Source organism: Stegodyphus dumicola, chromosome 5, assembly GCF_044657685.1.
Source record: "Stegodyphus dumicola isolate Sdum_Otavi_A_Nest chromosome 5, ASM4465768v1".
NCBI classification, from domain to species: Eukaryota; Metazoa; Arthropoda; class Arachnida; order Araneae; family Eresidae; genus Stegodyphus; species Stegodyphus dumicola.
The window spans coordinates 28,707,241-28,719,969 of NC_140772.1; positions in this window are offsets into that span (position 1 = coordinate 28,707,241).

Sequence of the window (12,729 nt, forward strand, 5' to 3'; positions counted from 1 at the left end):
TTTTGCTTACAAACGTTTTGTTTTCTATTCATTTCAGTGAGGGATTTTTCTGTTGTTTTGTGTGTGCTTTATTATTGCTTAGTTAATTTAGTTTGATTTTCTGCATTGTTTATCATGCCCTCATCCGTTATTCGTTTCACTAAATTACGCCTGAAACGTCAAAAATTCCTGAATCATCTTAACTTTTTACTTAAATGTAAATGTAAAAAATTGATCCCCAATTTTATTCAAATCAAATCTAGCAAGGAATCCTATAATTACCCCAGGAATTCATATCCGGAATGGGTTCCTTAAGTATGGAACTCGGAATTTTATTGATGGGAGAATAAACAACCCGAAAGTTAAATTTCTGCAAAATATGTGCAACTTTATAGCTAATTGATGGAAAGAAGGGAATGACAACAAAATTTTTATAATCTCCTAAAACAAGAGTGTGCCTTTTAGTGTGTTGAGATGAGAATTTTTTAACTGCTTGATTAATAATGTTGGGGGAAAAGCCCCTGTCAATAGCTATAACTTTTAAATAATTTAGTTCTTCATCAAGGGCTAGTTTGGAGGAGCAAACTTGAAGAGCACGGAAAACATAGGAATAAAATGAAGCTAACTTTTGTTTAGTCGGATGACATGATTTAAAGTATGGTGAAAGGCAAACCGATGAAGGTTTATGGTAAACTGTAGTACTGAAGTTGGATGTGTTACGTGTGACCAGAATGTCGAGAAACGGAAGAGAATTGCAAGTCTCAAGTTCAAAAGTGAACTGAATAGCAGGATCAATAGAATTCATTGTTGAAAGAACTTTATTTAAATCATCTTTATTACCTTCAAACAGGGCAAAAGTATCGTCTATGTAGCGGAACCATGCCGGGAAGTTTAAAGTTTCAAACAATTTTGATTCATAATAATGCATGTAGATATCAGCCAGGATGGGACTGAGGGGCTCCCATGGCTAATCCCTCAGTTTGCTTGTAATATTTATTTTAGAAAACAAAATGTGTTTTTTTAAAACAGAGTTGAGTGAGAGAAATTAGCTCATCAATTTCGATGCAAGAGAAATGAAATTTGCGAAGTCTGGTTTCTAGACATCTTAATGCACCCTCCACCGGGACATTGGTGAATAATGATTTTGCATCAAAAGAAACCATGAGTAAATTATTAGGAGAAATGTTTTTAACCTTTTTTACAAACTCTATTGAATTTTTTATGGTGGAAATGTTATTGTCTAAGAGAGTGGAAAATCTAGAAACCAAATATTTAGCTAATGGATACTAGGCAGTACCTAAATTTGATACAATAGGGCGGAAAGGAATACCACTTCTATGAATTTTGGGAAGAGCATATAATCTGGCACAATTCGCAACAGATGGGATAAGCGAATGTTTTAAGTTGCTTGAAATGATTTGCGAAGATTTGATCGCAGTTTTTATTTTTGACAAGTCGGAAGGTGAAGGATCTTTAGGGATTGGATTATATGGTCCTTCTTTTAAGAGTTTAGTGACACCATCGATGTAAGTGTTCTTATCCATGACGACTATCTGGCCACCTTTATCGGCCTTTGAAATGATAATATCCGGGTTAGAATGAATTTCGCGCGTTTTAGCTCTTTCTCTCGCAGTTAGATTTGGTTTCAAAGGTTTATTATTGAATTTCACATTATGAGCGATAAGGTGCCTAATCATTTCTTTCTGTGAATCTGAAACTTTACTGAACTTGAAAGCTTTTTCGATAGGAGCCGAAATCTTTGGAATCGAGGGTTTACAGGTTTGTGAGAAGTTAAAATTATATTTTAGAATTCTCTCTTGTTCTTCTGAAAGACTAACATTAGATATATTAACTATTGGCTTGTTGTTTACAATGGGAAGAGTTTTTGAACTACTTGAACTGGAAGACTGTAAAAGGAGTTTTTCGAATTTAACTGCAAGGGTGTTTTTATGACGGTTAACTGCATTCTCCGTTCTAGACCAAGACTTTTGTTCAAGGGCAGTGAATTTTGGATATGATTTAGCGAGTTTCAGATGAAGCTTATAGAGTTCATGTTCAATTTTGGACAATTGTTGACGTGTATCCCTTATGACGGACCGAAGTAAGGCAAGCTTGCAATTTAACAGAATTCTTGAAACGCGACTCGAAGGTTTTTGATTAGATTTGATTTGAATAAAATTGGGGATCAATTTTTTACATTTACATTTAAGTAAAAAGTCAAGATGATTCAGGAATTTTTTCCGTTTCAGGCGTAATTTAGTGAAACGATTAACGGATGAGGGCATGATAAACAATGCAGAGAATCAAACTAAATTAACTAAGCAATAATAAAGCACACACAAAACAACAGAAAAATCCCTCACTGAAATGAATACAAAACAAAACGTTTGTAAGCAAAATTCATGAAATCATACCAGCAAAGCACAATATCTAAATATACAAAACATAAACATAACTTGAAAATTGCAAAAAGTACTTACCGAAACTCATGCAATCACAAAATGGCGGCCACACCACGTGCAAAAAAGAAAGCAAAAAGTAACCCTGTTTGGGGCTTCTATAATTAAGACACAATAACACGCCGAATAAATACTAATTCAGAAGACAAACAACAAAAATCAGCGTTATATTTACAAAATTTCCACAGGACTAGTTTCGATGGTTTTATCGAACCAGCATCCTCAGCTACAAAACCGCAAATGAACAAGATAGGAAAAAATGATTAGATAAGACACGGAGTATACTCCGTGAGATAAGATAAGGAAGCCTGGACAAGAATAAGCAAGTGGCGCCATATGTTGGTGTAAATATTTCTTTTTTGCACGTGGTGTGGCCGCCATTTTGTGATTGCATGAGTTTCGGTAAGTACTTTTTTGCAATTTTCAAGTTATGTTTATGTTTTGTATATTTGGATATTGTGCTTTGCTTGTATGATTTCATGCATTTTGCTTACAAACGTTTTGTTTTCTATTCATTTCAGTGAGGGATTTTTCTGTTGTTTTGTGTGTGCTTTATTATTGCTTAGTTAATTTAGTTTGATTTTCTGCATTGTTTATCATGCCCTCATCCGTTATTCGTTTCACTAAATTACGCCTGAAACGTCAAAAATTCCTGAATCATCTTAACTTTTTACTTAAATGTAAATGTAAAAAATTGATCCCCAATTTTATTCAAATCAAATCTAATCAAAAACCTTCGAGTCGCGTTTCAAGAATTCTGTTAAATTGGAAGCTTGCCTTTTCGGTCCGTCATAAGGGATACACGTCAACAATTGTCCAAAATTGAACATGAACTCTATAAGCTTCATCTGGAACTCGCTAAATCATATCCAAAATTCACTGCCCTTGAACAAAAGTCTTGGTCTAGAACGGAGAATGCAGTTAACCGTCATAGAAACATCCTTGCAGTTAAATTCGAAAAACTCCTTTTACAGTCTTCCAGTTCAAGTCGTTCAAAAACTCTTCCCATTGTAAACATCAAGCCAATAGTTAATATTTCTAATGTTAGTCTTTCAGAAGAACAAGAGAGAATTCTAAAATATAATTTTAACTTCTCACAAACCTGTAAATCCTCGATTCCAAAGATTTTGGCTCCTATCGAAAAAGCTTTCAAGTTCAGTAAAGTTTCAGATTCACAGAAAGAAATGATTAGGCATCTTATCGCTCATAATGTGAAATTCAATAATAAACCTTTGAAACCAAATCTAACTGCGAGAGAAAGAGCTAAAATGCGCGAAATTCATTCTAACCCGGATATTATCATTTCAAAGGCCGACAAAGGTGGTCAGATAGTCGTCATGGATAAGAACACTTACATCGATGGCGTCACTAAACTCTTAAACGAAGGACCATATAATCCGATCCCTAAAGATTCTTCACCTTCCGATTTGTCAAAAATAAAAACTGCGATCAAATCTTCGCAAATCATTTCAAGCAACTTAAAACATTCGCTTATCCCATCTGTTGCGAATTGTGCCAGATTATATGCTCTTCCCAAAATTCATAAAAGCGGTATTCCTTTCCGCCCTATTGTATCAAATTTAGGTACTGCCTAGTATCCATTAGCTAAATATTTGGATTCTAGATTTTCCACTCTCTTAGACAATAACATTTACACCATAAAAAATTCAATAGAGTTTGTAAAAAAGGTTAACAACATTTCTCCTAGTAATTTACTCATGGTTTCTTTTGATGCAAAATCATTATTCACCAATGTCCCGGTGGAGGGTGCATTAAGATGTCTAGAAACCAGACTTCGCGAATTTCATTTCTCTTGCATCGAAATTGATGAGCTAATTTCTCTCACTCAACTCTGTTTGAAAAAAACACATTTTGTTTTCCAAAATAAATATTACAAGCAAACTGAGGGATTAGCCATGGGAAGCCCCCTCAGTCCCATCCTGGCTGATATCTACATGCATTAATATGAATCAAAATTGTTTGAAACTTTAAACTTCCCGGCATGGTTCCGCTACGTAGACGATACTTTTGCCCTGTTTGAAGGTAATAAAGATGATTTAAATAAAGTTCCTTCAACAATGAATTCTATTGATCCTGCTATTCAGTTCACTTTTGAACTTGAGACTTGCAATTCTCTTCCGTTTCTCGACATTCTGGTCACACGTAACACATCCAACTTCAGTACTACAGTTTACCATAAACCTTCATCGGTTTGCCTTTCACCATACTTTAAATCATGTCATCCGACTAAACAAAAGTTAGCTTCATTTTATTCCTATGTTTTCCGTGCTCTTCAAGTTTGCTCCTCCAAACTAGCCCTTGATGAAGAACTAAATTATTTAAAAGTTATAGCTATTGACAGGGGCTTTTCCCCCAACATTATTAATCAAGCAGTTAAAAAATTCTCATCTCAACACACTAAAAGGCACACTCTTGTTTTAGGAGATTATAAAAATTTTGTTGTCATTCCCTTCTTTCCATCAATTAGCTATAAAGTTGCACATATTTTGCAGAAATTTAACTTTCGGGTTGTTTATTCTCCCATCAATAAAATTCAGAGTTTCATACTAAAGGACCCCATCCCGGATATGAATTCCTGGGGTAATTATAGGATTCCTTGCTAGTGTGGTTTAATTTACATTGGCCAAAATAAGAGAGCCTTAAAATTTCGCGTCAAGGAACATGAGGCATATGTTAGAAAAAAGGAAACACACAAGTCTTCTGTTGCGCAACATTGTTGGTCCGAAAATTACACTTTCAATTTTTCTGCTGCCAAAATTATTCAAAAAACATATTCTATTGGAGAACTGGATTTTCTAGAGGCATTTGACATTCATAAAAATCTTTCTGTTCTAGTTAACGATCCTAATTCCAATTCAAATTTGCCTTCGCCTTTAAAGAAATGTTTTAGTTCTGGTTTCACCAACAGATGGCGCCACTTACTTATTCTTGTCCAGGCTTTCTTATCTTATCTACTCATAAGAATAGGAGTAGGGAAGGTTCAACTAAAAAAGTGAACCCTAGATGGCTATATTTTTCCAACCACTGTGAAGTTTTTTTAAAAATTTTGAAGTATGGGATCTTGTGTTGCATATGGATGTACTAACAGAACTAAAAATTCCTGGCATTACTTTTAATTCTTAAGTATTTTCTTTCTTTTTTTTTTTTTAATGTAATCTGGAAAATATGAATCTTAAATTTAGTAAAGAAAACAGCTTTGTATTTGGCGCAGATATAATCTTGCAAATTTCTTTGCTCCTGATGAAAAGGGACCTGTTTGCCCTCGAAATCGATCGGATTTTTTGTCTAAATCTATGCCAAATACAATGCTGTTTCTTTAGCAATTTTAATTTTTACTTTGGCATGTTTCTCTTCTGATTTAAATATGATGGTAGAATCACGTATTTTTTTCTCAGATGTGATAAAACTTAATAATCAAATTATATTAAATAATTTTTCCAGTGTTTATTACTCGTACCTTTCCTTTTTAACATGCAATGATATATGCTAGGATTTAAATATACTATTCGAATGTTTTAAAGAATTTGTTTCATAATTTCCATGATTGTTACTGTTTTTATGAGTCATAAAACCGTTAAAGTACTTTTTTCCTTTCTTTATGTATTAATTGTTATTCATTTTATGTATTACGAACTGTTACAAAAATAATTTATGCATTTGATCATGATAAACTTTCAAAAATTTATGTACTGTCCGGCATATAGCATGCATTATCTGATAACATGAAAAGTTGGTCATATTCATCTTCATCATTTGTCTGATCCATAAATAAATAATCATCTTCCATCCCATCTAGATTGCTAGATATATTAAATTTTTTTTTTTTTTTTTTTTAACTTTTGAATTATATTGGGTTTAATATCATTCCATGCTTTTATTATCCATTCTCTCACAATTTCTAGACTGGCATGTTACATTTAGCCTCATTTCCTTTGACGTTCATTTCAAAATCATGGCTTCAAATAACTACAGAAAGTCTATCTGCTAAATCCACGAATTTTTTCAAGTAGGAAGTGCATGTTCCCCTGCTCTCAAAATCCTAGAATAGCATTCCTGTGCACAGCTGTATTTAATACAACACCCTTCTTTGCAGAATTATTTACTTCCTCAAGCATCCCCCCCATATTGTTCTCCTTATTGCTTTGTCAATTCTGCATACCATTGTTCCTATGCCCGGAAAAAATCTTCGAAAGACAAGGGCATTGCACATGTATGTTTCGTGTTTATTTATAAGAGAAAAGGTCTGCGTTATATGGTAAATATTAATGAAAACTAAAAAATATAATTTGAAATTATAGGCACGGGTTATACACTGGTGTGTGCTATGCGGTAAGTATATTTTTGTAATTCAGCTTAATTCAAGGTAATTTCTTTAATCAAGATTGATAAGTATGAAACAAGCATAAAGTGAAATCATTTAAATTACATAAATCTTTCGTTTTAATATTGATTTCCTTGTTGTTACAAGGCTGTTGGTTATGAAAAGGATTCCTTTAAAAAACTGCAAACCCGTAACTATCTTTTTAGATAATTATCTTCCTTCAGTTTCAGGTTTCCTTAATGGAGAGCAGCATGGGAAAGAGTTGTTCGAAGAGCAAACTGGATGCCAACTAAATGTTCACGACTTTGCTCTGAAAATCAGATAGACAGAACTGTGTAAGGCTGAGAGAAAATATTGTGTCTAATATCTTTAAAGGTTTTTCCACCTTACCTACAGAAAGTACATTATTCTGTTTTTACAAATAAAATTTATTTTTTGAATGTTACTTTCTACTTATTTCATATTTTACTTATATTCTTTTGCTACCTACACATGGGTCATAGTTTGGTTTTTGCTATTTGAGTAGCAAAATTAATATTGGTCGCAAACACTTAGCCAACAACGAGTCTCTCTCTTCCCAATGCTTTCAGATTTCTAATACTTTCACATTTCATTACTACTTTGCTCAACACATCATGCTACATTCATTCCCGTATAAAGTCATTTCTCCCACTACCGAAATTTCCTTTTCCTGTCAGGAAGTAGAGTGATTTGCCCTACTCCTCGCCACACTGTAGGTAATTTTTTTTTCTCCTGAAATGCTATTTACACGTTAGGCATCGTATATTTATTAATCTCGGATAGGGCTCCAGCGCAGGAATTCATGCCTCGTGGCCACCTAACAGAAGTAGGTTTCATTTTGTTTGATTTATAAAATTATGGCAAAGCCAGAGGGCTATCTGCCTAAGGGGAGGAATACCTTCGTGGAGGACTTTCTAAGGGAAACTGGCGGGTATACACGTTACACATGGGAAAAACCACAAAAACACCCATGCAGCCAGACCGTTCACAGGATTCGAAATTCGGACCAAACTACCAGTGCTCAGCAACAACTTTACCGTTTGGCTGCTGCTGGACCTAACAGAAACAGAGTGACCGTTTTACTTAATATATAACCAGTTTCTTCCAATGGAAATTGCCTTTTAGGTAGACCTTTATGAAAGCATTCAGGAAAAAGGGCAGCAAAAATTTTTTTATTACCATGTAGCTAAACCAAAAGCGAGAATGAAAGGAAAATAAATAAATAAATAAAATTTATAAATTTTCAACAGATACTGAGAAAAGCTACATTTTTATAAGAAAAAAGTTGATATAACATATTACATTGAAAATTGAAGATCGCGACTTTCAAAACAGAGTGCATAATATTATATACAAATAATTAGAAAAGAGAAATTCTATGTATATTTTTACAGTGTACTAAAATATGCACCATTCAATTCTGGTAAATAATACTCAAACTGCATTTGCGCAACCCCAAGACGATCCAAATCATTTAGTAGGCGGGGTTAGAAAATAAGAGTGGAGTTGTATATCAACAATGTTTTCGATATATAAAGAGTGAAAACATAGCTTTTGCGGAAATGTATTCAGTTCTGAATAAACATTTTACTTCTAAATTAAAAATTATGCAACAGTTTAATTCTATAAACATTATAAGTCTATTAAGATTTATAAGTCTTTTAAGAGATGGCGTGGTCAATAAAATGCTACAAAATTTTTATCTCAAGAATGGTGGCATGAACTGCCTATTATAGAGGTCACAAATAATTTAAAGCTTTGCTTGTCTTAAAAATTCTCTTTTTGAATTGTTTTTAATAACAAAATATATTCCCCTAAAAAAAAAAAAAAAAAAAAACTTCACCGCCAATGTTTTTATAAAAAGTATAATTCAATAATAATAATAATTTTCATTGCATTATTCAGATTTTTCATGACAGGGAAAGTAAATTTCAGTAGTGGGAGGAGCGAAATGCTTTTATAAGGGAAAGAATGTAGCATGATGATGTGTTGTGTAAAACAGTAATGAAACATAAAGGTATTAGAAACTTGAAAGTATTAGGAAGAGCGAGACTGTAAAATTAATATCATTAAGTAAACAAGAAACGTTATTAACCCTCTGACTGCTCGATCTGTGGACCAAAATTGTGTATTTCTTGAAAGTGTTCAAAGGAACCCAGTTAATTAAGTGAAGAAGCTTTACGAACAATTTTTTTCAGATCCCATTTTAAAACATAACTATGTGACCGTCATACTTCGCTAAAAAAAATTCTTTTTTCCTTTCAAAAATTAATTCATATTCCCTGAGGTCAAATTTCAATGCTTTTTCAATTTGGCCAATATACACCAAACAGCACGATATGTATCAAACTATGCTAAATTACCCAAGAATTAAAAGCACATACGGAATCTTTCAGAATCAGAAAATGAATTTTACTGATAGGTGGAAAAAAATGACTTAAATATTGAACTTATGGAAAAGTCGAGAAATTTTGTAATTGATAGTAAGTTTACGTGTCAGCTAAGTATCCCTGTCAGCTTAATAGGCAGTTAACTAAATGACTTGACAGTTAAATGTATGTCCCACGGCTAACTCTCCATGTCGGTTAAATGGTGTCTCCTTGGCTAAGTGCCACGGAACCCAATAACATTTGTATTCGAATTAATTTAAATTTCATTTATATTTAAAAATTTTACTCTTAATAAAGCTTTCACTGTAGAGACAATGTAAATGTTCAGAAACAAACTGGTAAAAATGTGAAGTTCCACAGTTTTGTGTATGTAAAGATTATGTCAATAGTCCAAACTACAAACTTTACCGGTCTGCGATAAAACACCGAAATATTTTACCAGAATAAATCAGGTTGTGAAACACTGTTCTGAATCACAGAAAAATTTTAAATGAAAGATGACAATGGATATATAACATAAACATTATGCACCTTCTTGGAAAATGGAAGAGAACCCAAAAACATGTTTTTTATAAAATTCAAGTGATTTATGACCATGAAATAGCTATAGAATTTTCCCACACATGGTACAGCCTAGTGGAATACAGTCAAAAGTCGTTAATTCGGACACCCATAATCGGGAATGATCTACAATCCGGACCTCAAAGCTAAAAACTTTCTGCGCATGCACTGCGTTGACACATGCCCATAGGTGTTTACGCGTGCGCATAAGATCTTTACGACTGTGCATATGTGTGTGCGCAAGTGCAGAATACGTTTTCGCGTGCGTGTTTAATGTATAACAAACTATAAAAGTAAACTTGAACTTTTGATTATGTCAAATAGAATTTCCGATGCTGGAGCTCCCAAAGGATCTACAAAACGAAAGTATGTTTCAATGTCCATCAAACAAAAAGTGGAATTGTTGCAAAAAATGGATAAAGGCATTTTTTATTATTCTCTAATCATTCCGAAATATGTTTATGAATTTCACGCTGCTATGCGGGGTGGAAACGACGAGGCGTGCAATGAACTGGAAGTTGATCTGTCAGCACTATCCTTATCTTCAGGGCAGATTTTTTTTATTTTATTCAGCTTATAATTCCTTACTAAATGTAGTATTTCATCTCGATGTACTCCGTCTTTGATATGATTTAAATCAAATTCCTCGTCATTATAAATATCACGAATACACATCAAATAGTTTTCTGGTTGCAATTTTCTAATTTCGACTATGCGTAATGTATGCTTTACGCATGTGCTTGCTGAAAGAAATGTTTAATAAAGTAAACAAATATTAAGCTTTTTTTTTTTTTTTTGTAAATTTTGATATCCTTTAGATCATAATTGCTCTTTATTTCATAAATTACTGTTTTATATTTTTAATTTTATAATTTCTGCATGCCATCTTACCAGATTTAAACTGATGATCTATAATCCGGAATCGCCGAAGTCGCGACGATTCCGGATTAATGACTTTTGACTGTATATAATTTTTTTAATATGCATTGTACTACAGATATATTATGTATGCATATATTTAATAACAGTTGTGCTGAGGATTGCTGATTTTAACACTAGTCTAAAAGGAAAGAAATAAGAAGAGGAGAAACTTATAAACAACTTTTCGTTCAATAAAAGAAAATGATAAACTAACCATTAGGAAAACCCAGTAGTCCACTATAATTAGAACAAATTTTAAGCATGGTCCTATTTTTAATGCCAAAAAAATTTGTTACAATTTTCATTTCACAGTTAATTTTATGAAAATACATCAGTTTAAAAGGATTTTGTGGTATATGTGTACAGTCAAAAGTCGTTAATCCGGACTCGTCGGGACTTCGGCGATTCCGGATTATCGATTTTTCCGGATTATAGATCATCAGTTTAAATCTGGTAAGATGGCATGCAAAAATTAAAAATATGAAACTGTAATTTATGAAATAAAGAACAATTATGATCTAAAGGGTATCAAAATTTACAAAAAGAAAAAGCTTAATATTTATTTGTTTACTTTATTAAAACATTTCCTTCAATGTAAGTTTCTTCGTTTCATGTGATAATACTTTCTCTTTAATTCTATTAAACAGACATAATTTCTCGTTTAGTTACAAAGTTCCGCTGTTCAAGTCCTATAATTGCTGTGTTGAGAATACCGACTAATTTGTCAATCGAAATGTTTTCGTTTTCAATAACCTCTGGGTCACTTTCTTCACTATCGGAAGCGAATTATAATGACGAGGAACTTGATTTAAATCATATCAAAGACGGAGTACATCGAGACGAAATACTAAACTTAGTACGGAATTATAATCCAAATAAAATAAAAACATCTGCTCTGAAGATAAGGATAGTGTTGACAGATCAACTTCCAATCCGGGGCGTGAAATTCATAAACAGATTTCGGATTTCAAAACATACTTTCGCTTTGTAGATACAAATTACATATTAGTAAATTTATATTGGAAATTCTATTTGACATAATCTTTCTAATCTATCATAATCTAATAATGACGTTTCTGCCCCCACCTCTGCCGCAGAGCAGCGTGAAATTGATAAACAGATTTCGGATTTCAAAACATACTTTCGCTTTGTAGTAAATATATATCGGAAATTCTATTTGACATAATCGAAAGTTCAAGCTTACTTTTATAAAATTGCTCTAACAGTCTGCAAAAAATAATAAGCCGGATCCAATTCGAAGATTAAGGAACAACGTAATCTGCAACATTAACTGAATTAGATAACTTTAGCTTAGCGTATAACTCCGTTAAACATTAAACGCGCATGCGCACAAACATATTCGCAGCCGTAAGGGTCTTACGCGCTCTCGTAAACGCCTGTGCGCATGCGTGAACGCGAAGCATGCGATGAAAGTTTGTAGCTTTGAGGTCCGGATTATGGGTATCCGAATTAACGACTTTTGACTGTATATTAAATTTGTGGTACCAAGCATAACACCATAATAGAATGGAAGAAATAATCTTACTTCATTAAAAATTTATTATTTAAAAAATGTTTTAATTTTAGGTTAGGATAAATTTTCTGATTATTTACAGAATTTCATTTAAAAATTATCTACATGCTTAATTTTGAGCTATCAGCATGCTAAAGTCTGATATTTTAATTAATGGACATTTATAATTGAAAACATATCCAAAACAATAAAAGCTTTAGTAAAAAAATAGAAATTGTTCGTTTGATTTCTGTAAGTCATGACCCTAAAACTTTCTCAAAATGTGCTTTACTTTGCCAGCAACTGTTTCTTGAAATTATTTACCCAACTGATTTAAAAGGCAAATACATCAAATTACTGAGAGAATCAAGATCTGCTCCACAAAATAGTTTTTTAAAGTGTCTTGGGAATTCCCCTCCACCTCCCAAGTGAAACTCGTTATTGACCAGGTTTCTCCTAAAAGCATATCTATCAAAAGAGTTTCTCTGTTTTAAATAATCTGAGGAATCCTGAAAGTGAATAAAAGAATTTCATATCAAATTC